The sequence below is a fragment of the Delphinapterus leucas genome, chromosome 15 (genome assembly GCF_059928025.1).
Source record: "Delphinapterus leucas isolate spDelLeu-1000000601 "Yukka" chromosome 15, BTC_Dleu_Yukka2, whole genome shotgun sequence".
Classification (NCBI taxonomy): Eukaryota; Metazoa; Chordata; class Mammalia; order Artiodactyla; family Monodontidae; genus Delphinapterus; species Delphinapterus leucas.
The window spans coordinates 24,336,553-24,358,906 of record NC_143143.1 but is presented as its reverse complement, the minus strand read 5'-3'; the positions used below and the strand labels follow the sequence as shown (position 1 = coordinate 24,358,906).

Genomic DNA, 22,354 nt, shown 5'->3' with positions numbered 1-22,354 from the left:
CGTGTCTAACGTTGCGCTGTCCGGGTGCCCTCTCTCCAGTGTCAGGGCATGGCCCCTTCTCCTAGGTGGTTGTGTTTGGCTCTCTGTCTTGTGTGTGTGGCTAATTCCTGTCACCAGCTGTGTGTCAGATCACATCATCTCGATTTAGGCTTCTGTGGGTTTACTTTGCCCTCCTTGGGTGTGAACAGACCAGGCTCTGAAACTGTTCCTTCCGCAGATCTTCTGGGGCCATCAGGGTGTCTTCTACCCTGCCCCCAACTTCTCCAGGGGTGACTTTCACACCTTCTTTGGGCTGATTTGTTTAGCCCACTGAGCTAGGACCACACAGGAGAGGTCAGAGTCCCCAGCTTTGGGCCAGGGTCTCAGTGCTCTGTGGGCGTGTCTGTCTTGAGGCATAACGATGTGCTGTGTGTCTGTCTGTATCTTCATTACTCCGATTGCCTAGAGAGTTTCTCCCAGCCCTTGCGGACATTAGACACCAGGGGTTAGTTTCAGGCTCTCAGGTGTTGAATGCATGTCTCTGTCGTTTGTCACTTTGGGAAGCTTCACTGAAGGCTGCCTTCGGACATAGCGTGATGCTCTTTGATCTGCTAAACTTCTTTGGAGTCAAGGCGACCCTCTTTGCCACAGCGCTGCTCTTTGTACCTGTGGGCTGAGCCAGCCCAAGACGTGATGCGATGGCATTTCACGTTGCTGGCTGGTCTGTGTGGGTAGCAGGGAGAGACATCTTTTCCCCATTTGTGGGGAGGAGAGTGGAGTGAGATTCCTGATGGAGAACCAGAACATTCCGAATGCCTCTTATTTATAGCAAAGAGTACTCTCAGACACTGCCTTTGAACTCCAGGAGTGGATAGTGTTGTGTCCGGGCAGAAACGCAATTAGAAGTTCTTTCTAGATTCGGAGGCCTGCGGGGAGGTGGGGTGGGAGGGGGTCAGGACATGCACCACTAGCCTGGGGAACACGTGGGAGGCATAGGGCTTACTGTACCCTTTGCCTCCGGGGGTCCAGACAGGCATCAGGAGGTGCCTTTCCAGGCAAATACCACCTGTTGAAACAAGCGGAGGGAAGGAAGGAGGCCTGGTTGATTTCTTCCTGGGTCCCTGACATTTTGGGTCCTATGTCCACACCTGCTCTTTGTGCATTCAGTTCTGTGTCTTACTCTCTCATCCCCCAGCTCAGCTGCACTGAGGTTTGCAATTGGGAAGGTAAGTGGGAGCGTGCCACTTTTCCTTTTTTATTCCTTTTGGAACACCAGTTCCAGCAGCAGAGTTGCTTTGCTTTTCTGAAACTCTGCTTTCACCTGTAAGTTCAGTGACTATCCCCCTACACACATCTCCCAGTGTCTCAATTTCTTCCGATATAGACATACCTGTATTTTGTTTTTTCTGCCCTTCTCCCATCTTTGTGGTTGTCTACCATGCGGTTGTTCACTGCTGTCTCTCCTGGATTTGTACTTTATTTTATCTGTTTGTGTCCTCTCTCTTCCTTTCCCCGACGTCTACCCCAGTGCCCTGCTAGATCCTGAAATCACAGCACAGACCTGCCGGATGGAGCTGGGGGTCTCTCCTTCTCTAGCTGTGCCCACCCAAGCCCTGCCCTTCCACGGAGCTCAAGGAGACCAGAAGGGGGCAGGCTGTTCCCAAAGTCCGGCGTTGTCTGAGCTTAGGTTGCAGGCTGGGAGGAGAGGACCAGGCCTTTCGGCAGGCCACTGAGGCCCTCAGAACATATGGTTTGTTTGCAAACCCTGCCGAGGCTGCCGGTGTGTGATGCTTTGGAGGGAGACTCAGGAGTGGGACATAAAAAAAATTCCCTGTGATTTTCCAGATGACTCTCATAAAGAGCTGGTGAGGCACGTGCTTGGGAGATGATGCTTTGTCTCTGTGCTCTGCAGAGGATGTAGGTGGGGAGGACAGTTGTGGTTTTGGGATGTAGAGGGACTCTGTGGCTCTGGTGGTAGTGGCAGTGGGTGTGTCCCAAGGAGTGTCAGGCAGGCGCTGTGGACAGAGCATTTTCTCAACCAGACCTTGCTGCTTCCTTGTGTTCACCCTCCCAGAGGTTGTACCTTTTATGTTTGGGGAGCTGCACCCCAATGGAAGGACCTGATTGTAATTTTGGTGCATTTTAAGAAGTCAAAAAGAAACACCCAGTTTCTCAAACAGACAGAGCCAGAGAGAGTGCAGGTGGCGGCGAGCCGGGCATATCCCTAAAAGATCTGCAAGCTCCCCTTTTCCTCTCCACCCCTGTCAAAGCTCTTACATATTAGAATTATTGGGTGGATGGCAGCTGAGTTTTGCGGCCGTGATACTCATCCCTTCATTGGGTCTCCAGTAAGCTGTGGATTTTATTGTCATCTCAGAATGTAAGAAACAGATGGGCTCACTTATGAAGGGAGGGAAAACATTGAGGAGAGTGTCAAAAAGATCACACTACAGGTTCTGAATCAATTTTGGGGAGAATGAAAGAGAACTGTATGTTAATGTGACGAATGTTTATTTTCTTTCCCTTTGCCCCCAGTGATCCTCTGAGGTCCTCACATTTATTGCTTGTGCCCTTAGATAAACTATTACCCAGTAAGTTTCATTTAAGAAACCTAATTTTTTATTGTGCACACACACACACACACACACACTCACACACTCACACACTCTTAAAGTAGAATGGACTTTCTGTATTGTCTGACTCCTTTGAAATGTTGATTTTTCGGCAGAAATTCCTCATACTTCACATTACTCAGATAACTCAGGACTTTTTCAGACATTGGCAGTGACTTTGAAAAATTGGTTCACTGTATCCAGATCGCCTCTGGTTCTAACAACCTCAGAGGCGTAGCTTTTCTTTCTATCCAAATGTTTTGAGACCAGAGAGAACAGAGGGTATTTTATTGATGGTTTGTTTTTCTCACACTCTCAATGGAGTTTTATTTTGCCTGAGCAGTGCATTACACTTTGTATACAGAAATATGCATCACTGAACAATATTTATCTTGATGTAAATGTTGCCATCTGCTTAATCATGTACTGGAAAATGTTAAATAGATAAATAAAAGTAGAAATTATTATATGCTTATATATATTTTACATATATATTCACTTTCCTTCCAGTCTTACACTTTAGACGTTCTCTCTAGTTTATCAATTCTTTTTATTTTAATCTTCCGGAAGGTTGAGTGTCAAATGCTTGCTGTTTTGCAAATAGGAAGCCAAAGCATAAGTTCCTGTTTGCTGGGGATTGTCCAACTTTGATCCATGGTCTTAATAGAAAAGGAAATTACTTTGAGCTAGAGCAGATATCTGACATTGTTGTGTGTGTGTGTGTGTGCGTGTGTGTGTGTGTGTGCGTGTGTGTGTGTTTCCCCAGAAAACAAAATATCCTTAAGGATATCTCTGCAGTAAGTGTCTGTCCTTCCACCCAGAGTTATTTATGACCAGTGGGGCCTTAAATCTACATGCAGAAAGACAAAAATGCACGCTGCCAGCCTAATTGGACCTGGTCTCTATCTTGGTCAGTACTGCCCTAAGACTTGTCACTTATAACTCTCCCTGTTTTTCCTTTGCATCTCCCATTTCTATTGCCCCCAGCCCCTACCTACCAGAACCAGAGAGAAAATACTTTAGGGAAAATGAAAAAATAAATAAAATACAAACTCAACCTCAACAAAACCCAAGCTCAAAGGAAGGGGTATGGGAACAGGAGAAGAGTCACATGAAACCCGTGCCAGGCCCCAGCACAAGTGAAAGAGGCCTCCATTAACTATCCTTGGGTCCGCCTTTGCCGGGTTCAGGTCCCGGCTCTGCTCTTGGCCACCCCTGGGATCTTGGGCAAGTCATTCTCACTTCGTTCCTCTGAAAATCAGGGCCACCTCATAGGGTTATGAGAGGCTGAAATGTAATAATACGTGGGAGCCAATTTGCGCCTGGCACATAATAATAACAACGGCCAAATGTGAGCCGTTGTTCTTAAAAAGAAACTCTTAGTATGTTTGAAAATAAGCAAATTTCCGCAATTATTCATTTTCCCAAGCCAAGTAAGGCTTGAGTGTAATCCAAGGCAATAGAGTGCGTCCAACTCCTCTGTGTGTCAGCCGTGGAGCAGGATGGAATGTGGGGGAGGGAGGAGCATTGTTGAGTGCCAGCTGCCGGGCATCCTTCAGGTGTTTTGCATGTATGATGTTATCTTTTTTATTACTACTACTATTATTATTAATTCGCAATCACAGAGTGGTATACAGTTCATAGAACAACAGTTATTTTGTACAAGTTGAATCAAAGACAGTTGAAGATGGGGAAAAAGCCAAACTCTATCTGTAACTAATTTGTACCACGTACCAATAAGACCTGCTTTAAATTTCTGTGCCGATTTAAACCCCTGTACTCTACCAGGCAAGGTTGGTGGCTATTGAAAATACCATTAAGGACAGGGCTATCTAAAGACAAACTTGATAGTGTGTTATTTTTACAAAAATGAAAAGATACTGTACAGTGTCCAGTTTAAAAACAAATCATAAATCATGCACATATGATGTTAATTGCTCACACAGAAAATAATAATTCAGGATGTAAGAAGGTGTTATATACAGAATTGAGACTAAGGACTCCTGGCTAGAGATTGCTGCCCTTCTGAGTACCAGTTACGTGGCAGGGATAATGAAAGCTCTGCAGATATTACCTCACTATCTCAGTGAATCTTCCTAACTCTGTGGGATAGAACTGTTGCTGTCCCCACTTCACAGATGAGGAAACTGAGGCTCAGAGCAGGGAAGCAGCTTGCAGTGCTGGGGTTGCAGCACAACTGGGATCCAGACCCAGGACTGCCCCATTCCAATCGATGTGCAGATTTCAGAGTGCCTTGCCTGTGTAGTTCTTTGACAAACCCTAAATGCAGCCAGCTCATTCCTGAAAATCTTCATACCACTTTTCTCACTTGTTGCAGATTCCTAAAAATGTGCCAACCCTGAGATACGCAGTTTTCCTTGAATCAGACCCCTGAATAACGAGACAAATAGAAGGGTAATCATAATAACGGTAATGATGCCTATGTAGCAGTTACGATGTGCCAGGCACTGTTCTCGTCCTCCTTATGTATTTTATTCCTTTAAGGAATGCACTGTTATGTTTCAACAGCCAACAGTCACGATGCTTAATAGAACCAGGCCCTGTTTGGGGTGTTTTACAAATATTAGCTCATTTAAACCTCATGCTACAGTGAGGAAACTGAGGCGTAGGGAGCTTAAGTAACTTTCCCAAGGTTCACAGTATAAATGGCAGAGCTGGGATTTGAACCCAGGCAGTCTGTGTTCTCAGTCTCTCTATTCCACAGTCTCCCTCTTCTAAGCATCTTGTGAAGGGCCCCGACCTTGGGACCACAGACCTCATTTAAGGAGGTGCATAGGTAAGTGATTCGGTCACAGTGCCCTGCCCCAAGGACAGGATTTTACGTTCCAGGAAAAGAAGGTATCACCCTTTAGTGGAATATGCATCATGCACACTAAGGAGTAATTGAACTTGAACTGCTGAGTTGGTGGAGGAAGGTGTTTTGAATTCAACTCCCCCAGCCAGGGGAGGAGGGGAAGAGGGTGCTGTGCAAGCTTCCTTGACCAGAGAAACAGACTTTCATTCATCGTCAGCAGGCCTCCTGCTGGTCTGCTCACTGATGACTTTTCCCCAGGAGTCTGGGTGAAACCAGGAGGTATCACCAAGAACACGCAGGCTGATTGTCTTGCAGGCACTTCCTTCTTTCCACCTGCAACAGAAACTACCTTTCTGCCCTCAGATACTCATTGGGTTGCACCCTTCTGATCCCTGTAGGGCTGCTCCCTCCCCCATCAAAAGCCAGAGCCTTGAGAAGAAGGTGGCGGGGACAGGGCCAGTGTGTGTGTCACCTTCAACCCGTCAACACTGTAGTGAGCAGGGAGCTGGAGGGATTACTATCAGAGTCTGCGAGCCCAGACACCTGGCCGGACGGGGAAGGGGTGGGACCCTAAAGGCATTCTCCAGTCTTCTGGGGGAGGAGAAAATCTCCTTCAGGGCCCTCTGAGGGCAACAAAATGGATTTGTTCTGTGTCAGGCCTGGTTTGTTCCAGCCAGGTGACTGCTGGCTTATCTGGGCATCTAATCCACGCTGATGTGTCCGTGGATGCTATTGACAAGCATTTCTCCTCCCAGGGGATCCTTTGCTGTAATCCTTGGCCACAAGTCACATGGTTTAAGCCCAAAGGAGTTGAGCTAATGGGGCAGAGAGATTGATGCAAACGTCCCCTACCCAAGGGGTACAGACATTGTAACTATGATCCTGATGAGAAGGAGGGGAGCTTCTCTTTATTGAATGTTTACCTTGCTCTAGACACTGTGAAGTACTGGGAAGACATGATCTTATTGAATCCTTGTCCTGCAAGTTAAGGGCTCTTAGTCTCATCTGTTTTACTGATTACAAGTAATAAAAGCAAGACAATAAGTTGGATGAAAGTAAGAGATAAGAGGGAGCCAGACTAGGAATTGAAGGTTCGTGGTGACCCCAAAGGTTGCGTTCTTGGTTTCTACCCAATTCAGAGTCAGTAAGTCCCCTGTCCTTTACCCCTGCCCTGTCTCCCCTCCCTCCTATCCATGCATGCATCTATCCATGCTTCCATGCATCCACCCTTGCATCCGTCCACATGTCCACCCATTCACCCATCCACCCATCTTCCACTCCAACCATGCCCAGCACTGGGACTGCCTTTGTGAAATAGGACAGATGTGCCCCTCCCCTCAGGGAGGGCTAGTCCAGCAGGAGAGGGTTAGGGCCACGGCCTGTCAACAGAGAGCTTCCTTTCCGGTCCTAGCCCAGTTCACTCCAGAGTGGCTTCTTGGACACAAGAGAAAGGTGTCCTCTGTCAGGTGGGAGCCAGGAATAGTGTGATTCAGGGGCCTGGAAGCCCTCAAGTCTCCTCCCACCCCCAAAGCTGCCAGACTTGAGGCCTGACTGCTCCATCCATGGAGTTCAAGCACATCTTCTGGCCGAATAAGGAGCCCAGAGACAAACCCAGAGATGTGGTTTGTGAGGGGAGCAGCTGGTTGGAAGCTGGGAGGGCTGGGAGGCGTGTCATGAAGTGTCAGGTTGGGGGAGCAGTGTGTGACCCAGACACGTTCCTTCGCCTCCTGGGGCTTGGTGTCCTCACCTGCGATGCAGGGACCTTCCTACCTGGGAGGGCTTTGCGATGAGGCACAGCCCCTGCTCCCACCTTCACCTGACGCAGCCTCACCACGAGAGATGTTTGCAAGACCGGCCCTCGTGTTCACGGCCCGTGGGTAGGTTTCTTTTGGCCCACACTGTCTTAAAATCAAAACTGAAGTGTAAGGATTAGGATAGAAGACAGCACGGATGTTTGGAATGCCTTTAAAAAGTCATGAGATGAAAAAAAAAAAAAAAGAAAGTCATGAGATGTGCCAGCACTAGGCCACAGCCTTTCCTGTTGTCCACTGGCCAAGCTGGAAGGACCTTCCCGAGATCCTCCAGGTTCCCGAGAGCCCCCACCCCAAGATCTGTTCCTTTACCTGTGATACCTGACTGGGCGCTTTAGGCTGATAAGTTTGCAGCCTCTGCTTGGAAGATCTCCGTGTTCACTGTGACGAGCTAAAAATAAGTATCTGTGGTCACTTTTCAGTGATCCCCATGTGGTTTATTCACAGCACTTCTTTACCCTGAGTGCCTTTGCCTTTCCCAGGCCTGATGGTGGTTTCCTTCCTTCTCTCCCTGCCGTTGGTGTAAACCCAGAATATGCAAATTCTTGTAAGCATTAGGCATTAGGACATTGTGAAGGCAGTGTCCTCAACAAAAATAGAATCGTGCATTCTCCAGTTTGGTGGACTGGTCTCCCCTCTGCCGGGGGCGTGGGTAACACGCTGTTTTGAATCACCTGCCTTCACTTTTCTGAGCGCCTCACCACCTTGCCCTCCCCCGCCCCCCACAACATGTGTTGGGATGTTGTGAGTTGTCAGAGAGCTGGCCAGGGGTTGGAAGAGTGGAACATTCCGGAGCATCTTGGCTCAGGTCCTGACTCTGTCAGGGGACAAACCCTGACTTTCACCTCTGAGTCTTTTTGGCATTTCTGCCAGATGATGCTAATAAGCTCACTCCATCCCCTCACTGGCTTGTGAGGATGTAATTCGATAAACAGATGAGAAAGCATTTGGAGGCTCAGAAACCCTGCGTGAATATAAGACGGGGCTCCCGTCTTTGTTCTTGGAGCAGAAGAATGTGGGAGCAGTCAGGCCAGTTGGCAGTGCTCCCCTCCCATCGCCTTGTAACCCCTGGGGGACCAGGAGAGAATGAATGAGTGAAATCCACCAGAGGTTTCCCACCCACTCCTCCATCTGCCCATTATTTCAGCAGGTAGTGTTTGAGTGTTTGTGTACCAGGCACTGCACTACAAAGTATGGGGGAAGGCCGGCTGTGCCTGTCCTCATGGGGTTTATGGTCAGGAGGCAGGATGACCTCCAAAGAAACAAACAAATTTTTTTTTTTTTTTTTTTTTGCGGTACGCGGGCCTCTCACTGTTGTGGCCTCTCCCGCTGCGGAGCACAGGCTCCGGACACGCAGGCTCAGCGGCCACGGCTCACGGGCCCAGCCGCTCCGCAGCATGTGGGATCTTCCCGGACCGGGGCAAGAACCCGTGTCCCCTGCATCGGCAGGCGGATTCTCAACCACTGCGCCACCAGGGAAGCCCCAAACAAATTTTTTAAATTATCAAATTGTTCCAAATGCAGAGACCTCCAGTTGGGGTGCTGAGAGAAGACAAGAGGCTGTGGGTGGAGATTTATTTACGATGGGGTGGATTAATGTTACCTGTTTTTGCTTGAGGACTTATTCTGGATGGACATCTTTTGCCAGAGTAGCTCCAGCCTGACCCTAGGAATCCCAAGTGTGATATGCACGTGGATTCTGATACACCAGTGATTGAAGGTGCTATGTGGGTAAACAGTCTCTATTGTAGCAGCTTTTTTTTTTTAAAGAAGATGTTGGGGGTAGGAGTTTATTTATTTATTTATTTTTGCTGTGTTGGGTCTTCGTTTCTGTGTGAGAGCTTTCTCTAGTGGCGGCGAGCGGGGGCCAGTCTTCATCACGGTACGCGGGCCTCTCACTGTCGCGGCCTCACTTGTTGCGGAGCACAGGCTCCAGACGCGCAGGCTCAGTAGTTGTGGCTCACGGGCCCAGTTGCTCCGCGGCATGTGGGATCTTCCCAGACCAGGGCTCGAACCCGTGTCCCCTGCACTGGCAGGCGGATTCTCAACCACTGCGCCATCAGGGAAGCCCCTGTAGCAGCTTTTAATAAAGAGTTCCTATTCATACCTGTGCAAAATTTATTTCCTAACTTTTGCCTATATTTTTAAATGTTTTTTTAACCAAAATATATACACAAAAGTGCACGTTATTCTAAATGTATAATTCGATGAATTTTCACGAACTGAACACACCCAAGTAACCCATACCCAGACCAAGAAACAGGGCATCTGTGACCTCCCAAATGCACCCATCCCTTGCTTCTTGGGTGAACATTTTTTAACACTTGTCATAGCTGTATATATCTTTAAATGTTTATTAGGGGAAATAGGTGAATATAACCAGTCAATCAAAATGACCGCGTCAGGGCTCTAACTGCTTACCATGCAGGTGAAGGGGTGTTTATGTAAAAAGAAGTTAGTTAACATAATGAAAATGCATAAATTGTAGTATCTAAAACTCTCATTCTAATGCTAATCCTGACCTCGGTTTAGATGTATGACTGACAGGGGGGCAATGGAATGACCAAGGTTTGGTAAACGTTGGCTTAACCAGTTTGAAGATACCCTGCGCTTCTGGTAAACAGCTGTGCTGTTTTGTTCTCAAGTCCAAGTGGAAAGGATTTAAGTTAGACATTAGGAGGAACTGTGCTCTGGGCCTGTTTGAGTGGCCATCCCCGTCGTGGGCCCTCTCTGAGGGTTTGGGTCGCTCTCTGCATTGCTTCTATAGCTGTGGGCCTTCCCAAGCCCATCTTCTGGACTCGGGTCTGGACTCTTCCTGTGCATCTCTTGGCTTCACGCTGAGCTTCCACTTCACATTGACTCTTTGTGCTCGAGTCCCCCGTGTGTTGGACATGAATTAGCTGTGATGAATGGGTCCCCAGATGGGCCCATAATGACTACATTAACTTAACGGTGAACCTAGACTCTGTCTTCAGAACCAGGATAACAGAACCACAGTACAACTGGAACAGCATTTCACAAGGGCAGTGGAGACAACTAATCATTTTATAAAGAGCAAGAGGAGAAGCAATAAAAAGAGAGCCCAAGGACGGCATGGTAATTTCCCAAAGTCTTAGCACTCAACCAGACTCACGTTAATAAAATAAACAAATGTTTTTCGTAATGGAGAGCTAATGTATACATTAGTTGAGGAGAGTATTAAAACCAGATTAGATGGATCAAGTAGAACAGTGGTTATGTCATTAAGCATCCTTTCTTTGGGGATGTGGAAAAGTTGTTCTCTCTTTTTTTCTTCTTTCCTTGTGAAATGGTGCTTTATTAATTAGAGAGGTAATGGGGAATCTTTTTTTTTTCCTCCCAGACTGGTGGCTGTTTTCTATTTATTTTTTAATGTAGGACCATGCTTTGCAGATGTTCTCTTTGAAATAAAAGCCTATTCATTGTCTCTCTTCCTCTCTCTCTTTTATCCCCAGCTCAGAAGGGGCAGCTGTTATAAAAGACACAAACAGAGAACCCTGTTTGCTTGTCATCAGGCATTACAGAAGATCCCATTCCCCATGTAAAATGCCCCCATTACCTGCGCTTTCTCGTAGTCCTACTGAGGAATAGTTTTTGAATTGTTACATCTGATTCCCTCTTCTTTAGAAGAGGAGGTGATGACAGAGAACAGGGTGGAGATGACCTCAGGGAAGCTCTTAGGAGAAAAACTGACCTGTTTGCAGATGGGCGTGGACTCAGTTGTTAACTCCTCTTAGGACAGAGGCTGCCTGCTGTTTGGCTTTCTGTTAGGGTTAAAGAAAAAAAAAATCATGTGGAGCAGACGAACTCTTTTTTTGGAGTGAGCAGGTGGTATTAAACCCCCAGTAAAAGTGGACGCTGTGAAGTACCGATGAAGGGAGCTGGGCCCTCTGTGGGTTGGATCTGGGCAGCATAGAGCTGGCTTTCTTATTCTCCTTGGTTTGGTATTTTAGTTTGTTTTTTTTTTTTAAATTAAATTACTGGCCAGCATTTTAAAATCAGTGATTTAAAATAAAAATCGTTTGGCATTCCTATGAAAAAAATTGAAATTCTGGCCTTTATTCCCAAAGAGGTAATAATCTGAGGGAGCGGGGGAAGATGTGGTTGTCCCCCTACATGGAACCCCTCTTTCCAGTTTTCTACGGAGCCCACCTGTCTACTTGGCTTATTTGTGTTTCTTGCAGGACCACTGTTAGGATTTGAGTTTACAACTCTCAAAATAATAATAATAATAGCTATTATCTGTTAAATGCTATGTGCCAGGCATTGTGCTAAACAGCATCTCATGGACTATCTCATTTAATCATTATAACAACCTTATGATATTATTCCCATTCACAGATGAGGAAATTGAGGCATAGAATAAGGAATTGCCCAAAGTCACAGACAGTAGACTTGGAATTTGAACTCAGGCAGTGTGGCTGGGGAGCCTGTGTGTAAGATCACTTGTGCTGCACAGAATGTTTTAACAAAGCAATTCTGGTTAGGAATTCTTCACATTGACTTTGCAAAAGGGTGGCACTGTTTGCCCATTGCATGGATGGAACCAGTGAGACCCATCAAGATCAAACCATGATGGAAAATGCAGATCATGACTCACTATCTCTAAAGAGAGGACAGGCATGAAAATGACCGTGGGACTTGGGCACTGGTGAAGCTGGCAGTCTGGCCGTGGCGGAAGGACCCTCACCAGGATCCCCACCATCCTCACACGCGCACAGAGCAGGGCAGGGGTGGTGGCCTCCACGCTCCATCCTTGCAGCAGCGAGGTAGTATCTACAGGGTAATATTTTGATAAGTTGCTGATTTGTATTAAAATAATAATTACAGTGATAATTACGAGCTCAGATTTCGGTGAGGCTCAGCTGCTGACTGTGAGGAAAAATAATTAACTGCGTATTCTCTCGGAATCAGATGGAAACCAGGCCTGGCCTTTCTCCTTTGTGTGGGTCCAGCACAGGTTCTGCTGCAGGTTGAAGGCCACATGTTTTGCCAGATGCTGTTTATGTTCACAGTATCGATGGCAGATCTCTGCGCGAGGAGGAGCTGGTCATCGGGCGAACACCATTGCTTCCTACCAGCATGGACAAAAACAACCTGATTGAGATCTATGGGCTCACCATCCTTTAACTCATGAAATGCCCCTCTCCCTGGAAGCAAATGCAAAAACAGCTAGAGGAAAAGTGATTTAAATCTACCTTTAATAAGTAAATGCTTGAGCATTGGCTGTTACCTGGCCATAGTGATGGATTTGTAGCTAATTTAATTGGAAGGCTGTGATTCTCTTTACATGTCTATTTTTGAAGCCGATTGAATGGTCCTGCCTTGATTTTAACCACTTGCTAAATTTCACTTGAAGCAGAACATACGTACAGAAAAGGGCAGAAATCATGAATGTACAGCTCAACCAAGTGGCCATGCTTGAATGATGAGGACTCAGATCCAGAGCACGGAGCATAAGTTACGGCTCCCTTCTCCTTAGGATCCTTATTCCCACTTCTAATCCCTGTGTCTCCAAGGGTAACCTTTATCATGATTTCTGACCCCATAGATTACTTTTGCCTCTTTTTAGAAATGGAATCATGTGGTCCATACTCCCTTGTGCCCACTTTGTTTTGCTGAACATCACTTGTGATTAGATTATATGAGATCACATCAGTGGTTGGCAGACTACGGCCCACAGGCCAAATCTAGCCCATTGTCTGTTTCTGTATGGCTCATGAGCTAAGAATGGATTTCATATTTTGAAATACATGGTTGGGAAGAAAACCAAAAGAAGGATATTGTGTAACATGAGAAAAGCACTGAAATTTAAATGTCATCATGTATCAATAAAGCTTTATTGGAATCTGGCCATGTCCATTTATTTACATACCAACAATGGCTGCTTTTGCCCCCTAATGGCAGAGTTGAGTAGACTCAACAAAGGCGTGTGGCCCACAAAGACCAAAAGATTTATATCTGGCCCTTTACAAAGAAGTTTGCTGACTCCGTATCTGTATTGTTTCATGTATTTGTAATTGTCCATTTACATGGCTCTATAGTATTTCATTGTGGAACACACCACAATTTACATAGCTGTTCTGTTTATTGGAAGGATCCCAGGTTTTGGCCATTACAAAGAGCACTGCTATGAACATTCTTGTGCAGGTCTTTTGGTAAAAAAAAACGTTCATAAGCATTCCTATTGGGTATATATGTAGGAGAAGAATTGATTTCACTGCTCTGTTTTGTTTTGTTTTTTAAATGGGTTGATTTCACAAGTGTATTTAAATTTGGAAGCCTGACTTTCCCTACTAGGGAGTAAGGTTCGGTGATATTTTCATGTGTTGAAACTCTGGAACAAGGTTTACTTTCAAAAAAGTAATTAGTCTTGCAAAATAGAGCATCCGTAGACCCTCAATTCATTAGTGGATTACTGTTCTTCCATCTCAGTACCTTCAAGGATGTTGGGAACATGCCTGATATTAACTGCTTTAGTTGCTTTTGAGAATGGTGCCATCACTGAATTTCTTATACCGAAGCCATATTGTCCAAAGGCCTCTTATCTTTATGTGGCAAAACAGGTCTGGCAGAATTAGGTGAGTTTTTCCGATGTCGCTTTCTGCTTTGATTGACTTCTGTTCATCTCTAGCTGTCCTGCTTTTCTTGCTGGGAAGCAGATGAATACAGCTCTACATCCCCAATAAGATCTCTAGCCTACAGTAGCATGTGTCATTTGGCATTGAGACAGTGTGCTGAAATGTCCCTTCGGGGACTGCAGACATTGTATGTGGCCACAGCAATGGAGCTCAGAGATTTCCCCCTAAGGAGCTGTCTTCCTGTGCGTTGTCAGTATTGTTTAGCAGCGTCGGTCCTGTGTCAGTTCCTGCAACGCTGGTCCTTTTCCATTTGCTGTCCCACTTTTGCAGGCAAAGACATTGACAGGGTTGGGAGAAGAATGTCAGGATTCCCTGGGATCCACCGGCCTTTCAGGTTTGCTTGGCACTGCCTGCAAATGGCTTAATATTCTTTCTGGAGCTCTTCAAAGAGTCGTATCGGCTTCCTTTATCTAGCCAGCACACTTTACCAGGGATAAAGTCCTGTTTGTTTTAATCTTGCCTTCTGGTTGCGCCTTGCACAATTAACAACCTTAAGGAATGTCACAAGAGAAGATGTTCAGAGGATATTTTAGTATTTCTTTTGGAAGACAGTTGGATTCTGTGGTGAAGGGGATAATGGAATTGAAACCTAGTCTCAGCTAAAATGTAGTAGTGTAGGTGACTCAGTCTCAGGCAGCCTCAGTTTTATAGTCTTTAAAACGGGGCTACAGAGCAATGCCATTGTGGGTAATAATTCCTAGGTATGGAACTAGATCAGAGAAATTTAATCCTTAGATTCTGGTAGTTCCTCCCCCTCCTTAATAGGTTGTTTACTTTCTTTGTTTGGATATTTACTTTTGAAAAGATAAAACTTTCTTTGGTAAGCATTATATGAAATTCTTTATAAAGGTGTGTGTGTGTGTGTGTGTGTGTGTGTGTGTGTGTGTGTGTCTTCTAGGAGATGGCCTTTTCTTTTTAAAGACTATTTTCTAGATGTTTTAAGATGCCCTGATTAAAATAGAAAATTAATTTGTCTCAAAAGAAACATAATAGATTTCAAAAGTAGAAATTGTCCAAGCCTCATTTATAAAACAATAAAGATATATTAAAAATTAGCCTCTAAAAGGCTATCATTAGAAAATTTAAACAAACCAACAAAACTCTTGTAAGTAACTCTTAAATCAAAGGAGAAATCAAACTTAGAATTTCATATTATAGGGCGATGAATGAGAATGAGAATACCTCATATCAAAACCCATGGGATGAGGCTAAAACTGTGCCCAGAGGAAAATTAATAGCCTATTATAAAAGCACTTTAACTTTGGACATTAAATACAGAAGATGAAAATGATTAAGACTCCAATTTTTATTTTAAAAAAATCATTGCGAACAACCTGAAAGAATGTAGGAAAGGGGCTAAATAGAAATAAAAGCAGAAATTCATGAAACATGACACAAACACGGTAGCAGTTGTTCTACAAGATCCTCTAACGATTAAGCACGCAATATTGATCTAGCTCCTCCTAGGGTTAGAATCTGTGAATGGGCTGCGTGTTGCTAACTCCCAACATTTGCTCAATGCTTTTGTTATGGCTGCTGAGTAAAGGAAGCAGTGGATAGCAGGAAGAGTCCCTGAACTCTCTTGTTATTTGGGCTGGGTGGGTTAGGGGAAGTTATCGCTTAGCCTGTCCACATCAAGGCAGAGCCAGCCTCCTGCGCTTTTTTCTTTTGACCAACTCCGTCTTGCCTTTAAGAACGATAAGGCTGGCAGGGCATTTTGTTATTTTGTAGAATACATTGACACTCCCGCAGGTTCCGGGAGAGATTTACCCCCAGGTCTGATGCCTTCCTGGGTCTTGTAAAGCCAGCATTCTCCTTGTCCTGGAGTTACCTGTTGGGGTTGGGTGGGGACTTGAGAGTGGACCTGGGGAGCCGGGCAAGAGGCTTCTGTCTCGCTAAGCATAGGACTACTCTCTGGGAGGAATGGGAAGCCAACCTTGTGGGCTGGGGATCGGTTTTAATGTCCTCCAAGCAGCGTCCACTGAGGATCTATGGTGTATCATGTGCTAGACATTTTACATGCATGTATCGCTGTCTAGATTTACCCAGAACACTCACAGACACTTATTCATTCATTCATTCGCAGTATTACCAGGGACCTACTGTGTGCGAGGCGTGTGCTGGGAGCTCTGGACAAAACAGGGTCCCAGCCTGCTTGTAGCTCACGTCCTGGTGCGGGGACAGTGAGTAATGGAGGGGTCATCCGGGCAGACTTTTTCAGCAAGGTGACATTTAGGGTGAAACAACTAGAAGGTAGTCAGGCACGGATTGGAGGAAGACAGGGACAGAGTGTGACCTTCATGAGCAAGGGCATAAACGTCAGCTGGGGAGAGACAGGAGCCAGGGCCTGCAGGGGCTTCTGGGCCACTGTGCAGCGTTCTCTTCTGTAAGGGTCCCCGCAGCCCCGTCAGTATATACATCAGCCCCGTTTTCCTAAAACCTAAAAACGCTGACTGGTTTAGACATTACGTCATTTGGAGGTGGCCCTCGAACAGATGAAAAAGTTTACTGTTTGTTGTCCAAAACCATTCTGTCTCCAGTGGTCTTTTCAGAGCTTCTCTGTCTTTATTGCCACTCTGTCTCCGACAGGAAATGCTCCTGCCTTTGCAGGGGCCTCCCACATCCCCGCCTGCTCCTCCAGCATGATGTCTCCAACTCGGAACTTTTCTCTGCGTTCATCTCCATATCAAAACTCACCTGTCCTGCGTCCCATTCTCAGGGAGTTTGTTTGATATCAGCATCCTGCACCAATGCTAGCCTGGTAGCATCAGCCCAGAGAAGTGGCAGAGAGGGGCCTGCTGGCCTGGGCCTGGCAGCTGTGTCCGGCTGTGGCAGGCGCTGTGCCGTGCTCCCCGGGTTGCTTACGCACTTCACAAAGTGGATCTATTCTTCCAGGAGTCAGACACCTGGGGACCAGTCCTTGTTCTGCATCTCACTTGGCGTGGCTTTGGTGTGGTCCTCTCAGGGCCTCTGTCTCCCCGTCTTTCAACTGCACTAAGGGATTTCCAAGTCCGTTATGCTCCCCGCTTTTAGGTCTTTTGTGGTTTCCTGTGCCCTGGTTGCATGTCTGTCTTCTTCCAGCTATGACCTGCCCCCAGCAGGGGAAGTTACGGGGAGCCTTACCCACCTACCCCGTGTATAGTTGGCTGGTCTGGTGTGGCTCATGTGCAGAAAAGGGTCTTATTCCCCCCGACATCCACATCCTTCTGCTTGATGATAAACTCCAGTGTCTTAAGACCGTATTGGGAGTCCCCATCACTGTCACGGCTGGTCTCTGGCCCACTGCCTCCGTCAGGGCATCCCCAGTGCTGGAACAGTGAATGGTACACAGTAGTTGCTCAGTAAGTGTTTTTTCTTTGTTTCCTTCAGAAATTGCGTGAAAGATCAGATGATGACATGCTCTAAAAGAGCTATAGAGCCCTGCTTTCAAATGACATTTTAACATCCAGAGGTCAAAGATTTTGCTAGAATTTGAATCATGTGTTTTTCCCTGGCTTCTCATCGGCTCCCCAACCACACTGACAGCACCTTAGGTTTACTTCGTGTGTTTAGTACCTGATGCAGAGACCTGTGGATGAAGATGTTGATGGTGGTACCTAATAATAACTAAATAATAATAACAATAATGAATAATAGCGGGTAACATTTATTAAGCATTTACCACATGCCAAGCATTTTAACTTTTAATGCTTCCAACGCCCTGGGATGTGAGCATTGTGGAAGTTACTGTTTTGTGGACTGAGGAAGTAGGGCACAGAGAGGTTAAGTGACTCCCCCGAGATTGCACAGCTGGCAAGAGGCAGATCTGCATTTTCACCCAGGCAGGCTGGCATGGAGCCCATGTCCTTAACCACCATGTTATCTAATGATAAGTCCTCCTCATGTTATTGAGAATCGGCTGGACCGAGGTGGACCAGGGGAGGTCCCCTCTGCCAGCTCTGGTCCCACCCCTTCCCTCTAGCCTGCAGGTGTGGCAGGCCTCTGTCTGCTTCTGCCCTCTTCAGGGTCTCCCGTTCTCCAGGCCCACAGATGGGGCGAGTGAGAGGCTGGCCACTGCAGAGTCTTCACCTGGGATGGGGCTGCAGATGTGGCCCTCTCTCAATCGCCATGGTCAGCTGGCCCCATGCAGGTGCAACTGGAGAGCTCGGAGGAGAGGCACAGACTTGGCCTCATCCTAGGGAGAGGAGGTTGGGCTCTCCAGGCCCAGAGGAGCTGCTCTATTGCTTTTCATCATGTAGGAAGAGGAGGAGGAAGAACTGCAAGAGGGGAAGGGTGGCCTGGCTGACTCAGGTGTTCCTCTCCTTCCTCCCTCCAGAGAGATGTGGGGACTGGATCCTGTTCCCAACTCAGCCGTGAATGTCTGTGTGCCCTTCAGTCAGTCACATATCCTCTCTGTACTTGCTTTCTCACCTAAAATTAATATGATGATTGTAATAATAATTGACCTCATTTTAAGATGCATATTTTTATATTTAACAAATAGAATTTCTAACATCTGGGAGGAATTTTACAAGTGATGTATTTCCTTTATGTTTCCTAACACAGCCTGTTGCCCTAAAATGGTTATCAAATCAATGATGCATCTCAGAAGCAAGGGGGTCTTAGAATTAAGAGCCCATGGTGTCTGTGAGGTACCAAACAAGGTGGTACCTGAGTGTGATTTTATTTACTCCTAACCACAGCCCTAGGGTGTAGGCGCCATTACTCTCCCATTTTACAGATGGAGGATGAGGCTCAGAGAGAGAAAACTGAGGCTCAGAGAGAGAAAAAGTGGCTGGCATGGAAGGTCATGCTTGTTTAAGCAGCAGAACTAGTGCTCAGCCACTGATGGGTCTGATGCCAGAACCTGAAGGTCTTTCCCAAGGGTGTCGGGTAACATCTCTTTCCTTCTCCCCGGGATGTGGGAAGTTGCTCCTGAAGATAGCCTCAAGTTTTTCCAGGGAAAAATGTTAATGGTGGTCTTAATGGCTCATAAGCCCCTGCCAAGTATCAAAAGTTCTTGACCATGAGCTTGGCAGGGCGACAGCATGTCTGGGAGATGCTCGCAAGTCGTGCTTTCTGCAGAACACAATGTTTTCTGAGTCTGAAGCATTTTAGAAAATAAGGTGGGATTCATCCCAGAGCCTGGCAGAGGGCGTCTAGAATTCCTGAGCCCTGTTTTCCAGTTGGATTAAACTGAGGTCAGACATTCTGCCCCAAAGCCTGAAGCGAGTCACGCAGGCTGGGAGCAGCCCCTGGCTATCAGGCCGCTCCCGGGCTCTGGGCACCGAGGGGCCTTCCCCCTCCGTCTCTCTGCCCAGTGTCAAGGTGGGTAGTGGTTGCTAGACTTTGGGAGGGGTCTGTGGGGAAGGGAGGAAATAAACAGTGGGCTGCCTGACAGCCTGGAGGAGGGCTTTTGGGAAGAATCCAGAAATTATCTTGCTAACAGTGACAGCCTGTGAGTTAGTGGGAAGCAGGGTCGTGAATAATTGATTGCCACTAACTGAGCTGTGAAAACCGTTTTCAGAGATTCCAATCATCGGGCTCACTGAGGGGGGCGGGTAGATGCGGATGGGGGCTCCCTTCTCCCTGGAGCCCAGGGGACATTCTGAGGCTCCCTCTTGTCTGCCCGTGACCTTGACCACGGCCCCTGGACTCGGAGGTGGCGCTGGCTGCTCAGCGCCCTGTGTGGGGACCAGCTGTGAGTGGGTCAGGCGGAGAGGTGACCTCGCCGCTGCTGGGTGGGCTGTTTCTCCCTGAGGGTTGGTTGGGCCCCTTCTGAGGGTTGGTTGGGCCCCTTCTGCGGGCAGGTCCCCAGGTTGTCTCAGATGCAGAGCAGTTCCCTGCGTCTTTAGAAGGGTGACACTGGAATGCAGACCTCAGGACACTTTGGGGCTGGTTCATCCCACTTTGTTTCTAGAAAATGCAGCGTCACTGCATCGTTAGGAACCGAGGGCCTGGGCTTGGATGCTGGATCCACTCTGACTCTCTGTCTGACCTGGGACCAGTCACGTTACCTCTCTCTGCCTCAGTGTGCCGTCTGTAAAGTGGGGCTGACAGTGGTCCCTACTTTAAAAGATTGTTGTGACAACGAGGTTAGTGTTTAAACGTAAGGATAAATAAATACAAGTGCCCATAAAAGAAAACTGCAGCTGTTTCCTCATTCGGTCCTCTTAACAGCCTGTGAGGCAGGCAGGGTTAGAAAGGATGGGCAGACGAGATGGTACAGGCAGGAGGGATCCAGTGTCAAAGCCACACAGCTGGCTTAAGGAGGGTAGACAGCCTCTGAGTTTGTGGGAAGCGAGGTTGTAAATAATTGATTGCCACTGAGTTGGGCACACTGTTCTTGGAGATGCCAGTCTGGGTTTAGATCCTGGTGCCACCATGGACCAGCTGTGAAACCCTGCTCAGTGCTGCTGGACCCTTCGGAACCTCACTTCCTCACATGCAAAATGGAGTGATAATATCACCTCCCCTGTGGGGTAATGTGAACACTGATGGTCGTTCATTCATCCATCCAGTGAATACTTACCGAGTGCCTAATACCTGCCAAGCACTGTCCTAAGAGCTTGAAATATATCTTCGAACAAAGCAGTGACCCCTGCCGTGTGGAGCTAACATTCTAGAGGGGGAAGGCAAGTAATCAGTAATAAACATTTTAATAAATACAATAAACACTCTAGAGAAGGAATCGGCTAACATTTTCTGTAAAGGGCCGGATAGTAAATATATTAGGCTTCACAGGCCATACGGTCCCTGTTACAACTCAACTATGCCCTTGAAGAGTGAAGGCAGCCACGGACAGTGTGTGAACGAATGGGCGTGGCGGGGTTCCAATAAAACTTTATTTACAGAAGCAGACCATTGGCTGGATTCAGCCCACGGGTCATAGTTTGCCAACCCCTGTTCTAGACAAGAGTATCAGAAGGTGGTAAGTGTTCTAAGAAAGAAAAAATGGGCCTACTCCAGGATGACTCAGATGTGCAGGTTGGAAGGATAACGCGTGTTGGAGTTTGGACGCATGTAGACACTCATGTAGCCTAGTGAGACTTCGCAGAACCGGAGGGTTCAGGGCCAGATGCAAGGTTCTCTCTGAACAGCGAGTGGAACGAGCTTGGTGGCACAGTGTAGACGGTGCTGTGTCGGGGCCCATCCTTTCCCTATGTCACCTTGGGAGACTGATGGGACCTAGACCCCCCAGGGTGAGGTTAGTGACTGGTGGGCGTCAGCATCGTGACACAGATGCTTTTCCAGTGGTCCCTGCCTGCCTTCCAGGAAGCATGGTGGCTGTCGACGTGTCTCACCAGGAACCTTCCTAGCCACTGTGGCCTCTGTCTGGAGCAGGGAGATGCTTTTCTTGGGGCTTCAGGGACCAGAGGTGAAAGCTACTTTCTGGGGTGTGTTTGAACTTGTGGGCTTAGTGCCAACCTTGGGCGAGAACTTCTTTACCCTTCTGCCTCCTTAAACCTTTTCTGCTTCTCTCTCCCTCTTTCTTACCCCAGCCTGCCCGTGGCCCCTCTGGGTCCCTGACCCCATGTCTCTTATCGGGATGTGAATCTCTTCCTCATGTTCCATTGCTGAGGGAATCAGGAGCCCATAGCCCACGGTCAGATGCTCAAAGACCCCACAGAAGGTTTCTGGAACCTTCTCTACTTTCTCTGACTCGTGAGAAGGCTTTGCTTAACTCTACATTATAGCCGAATCTTGTGGGGAACTTGAATGGAGGGAGAATTGGTGCTTTTTAGCCTTCCTGTCAGGAAGGTGATGGGGGATGAATCTTATGAAAGAACGAGAAAAGAGGGTGGGAGCCAGGAGAAGCCCTGGGTGGGGAAGGAAAGCGGGCCTCCATTCTTCCTGTGGGTTTTCAAGCTGGTCTGGTGAACACTGGGTGCTTGTAGGCTGCTACTTGGTGCCTTTATGTGAGGTAGAGAAAAGCACCCCCTCCAGGGAACGGACATGGCTTGGCCAGAAAGCAGTGCTTGTGCAGAGAAAAGATGCCCCTTCCTCTGAGCAGTGCAGTCCTGGATGGTGGAGTGTGACTAGATTTTCCCCTCACTGGGCACTGTACATGGTGGCCCTGTGTAGGATGGCACCTGTATTTAGTAGCAGGTAGTCACTTTCCCTGGGCACCTTGCTCTCTCACTTCAAGCCTAAAGAGCTATTCCAGGTTTCTCATATCCATGGGTGCTCACCTGAGTCCACTGTTTGGCTGACCCCTTGGCCCATGCCTAAGTTTTCAGCTGGGAGTTGGAATGGACTCTCAAGTATCCCTTGAGAGGCTGACATTGTGCAAGATATTGCCCCAAGGCCTGGGGCCTCCCCGCGAGATGTCTTCCTGCTTGTGTCCAGACTTCCTAAGGGTCCCCCGCTCTTTATCCTGTTAAAAATAAACACCGTTTTCTTCGCTCCCTCCAGCTGCTGGATTGTGCCCTGGAGAACAAGCGTTTGTGTTTCCTCCCAAAGGCTTCGAATAAGCAAACTGTAAACAGCTGTCTGTCC

General features: G+C 47.3%; 1 protein-coding gene across 3 annotated transcripts in view; it reads left to right on the top strand.

The window, feature by feature from the left end:
* Positions 1 to 22,354, top strand: part of XYLT1 (xylosyltransferase 1) — a 302,171-nt gene that overhangs the window by 1,097 nt on the left and 278,720 nt on the right. The window lies entirely within an intron of this gene.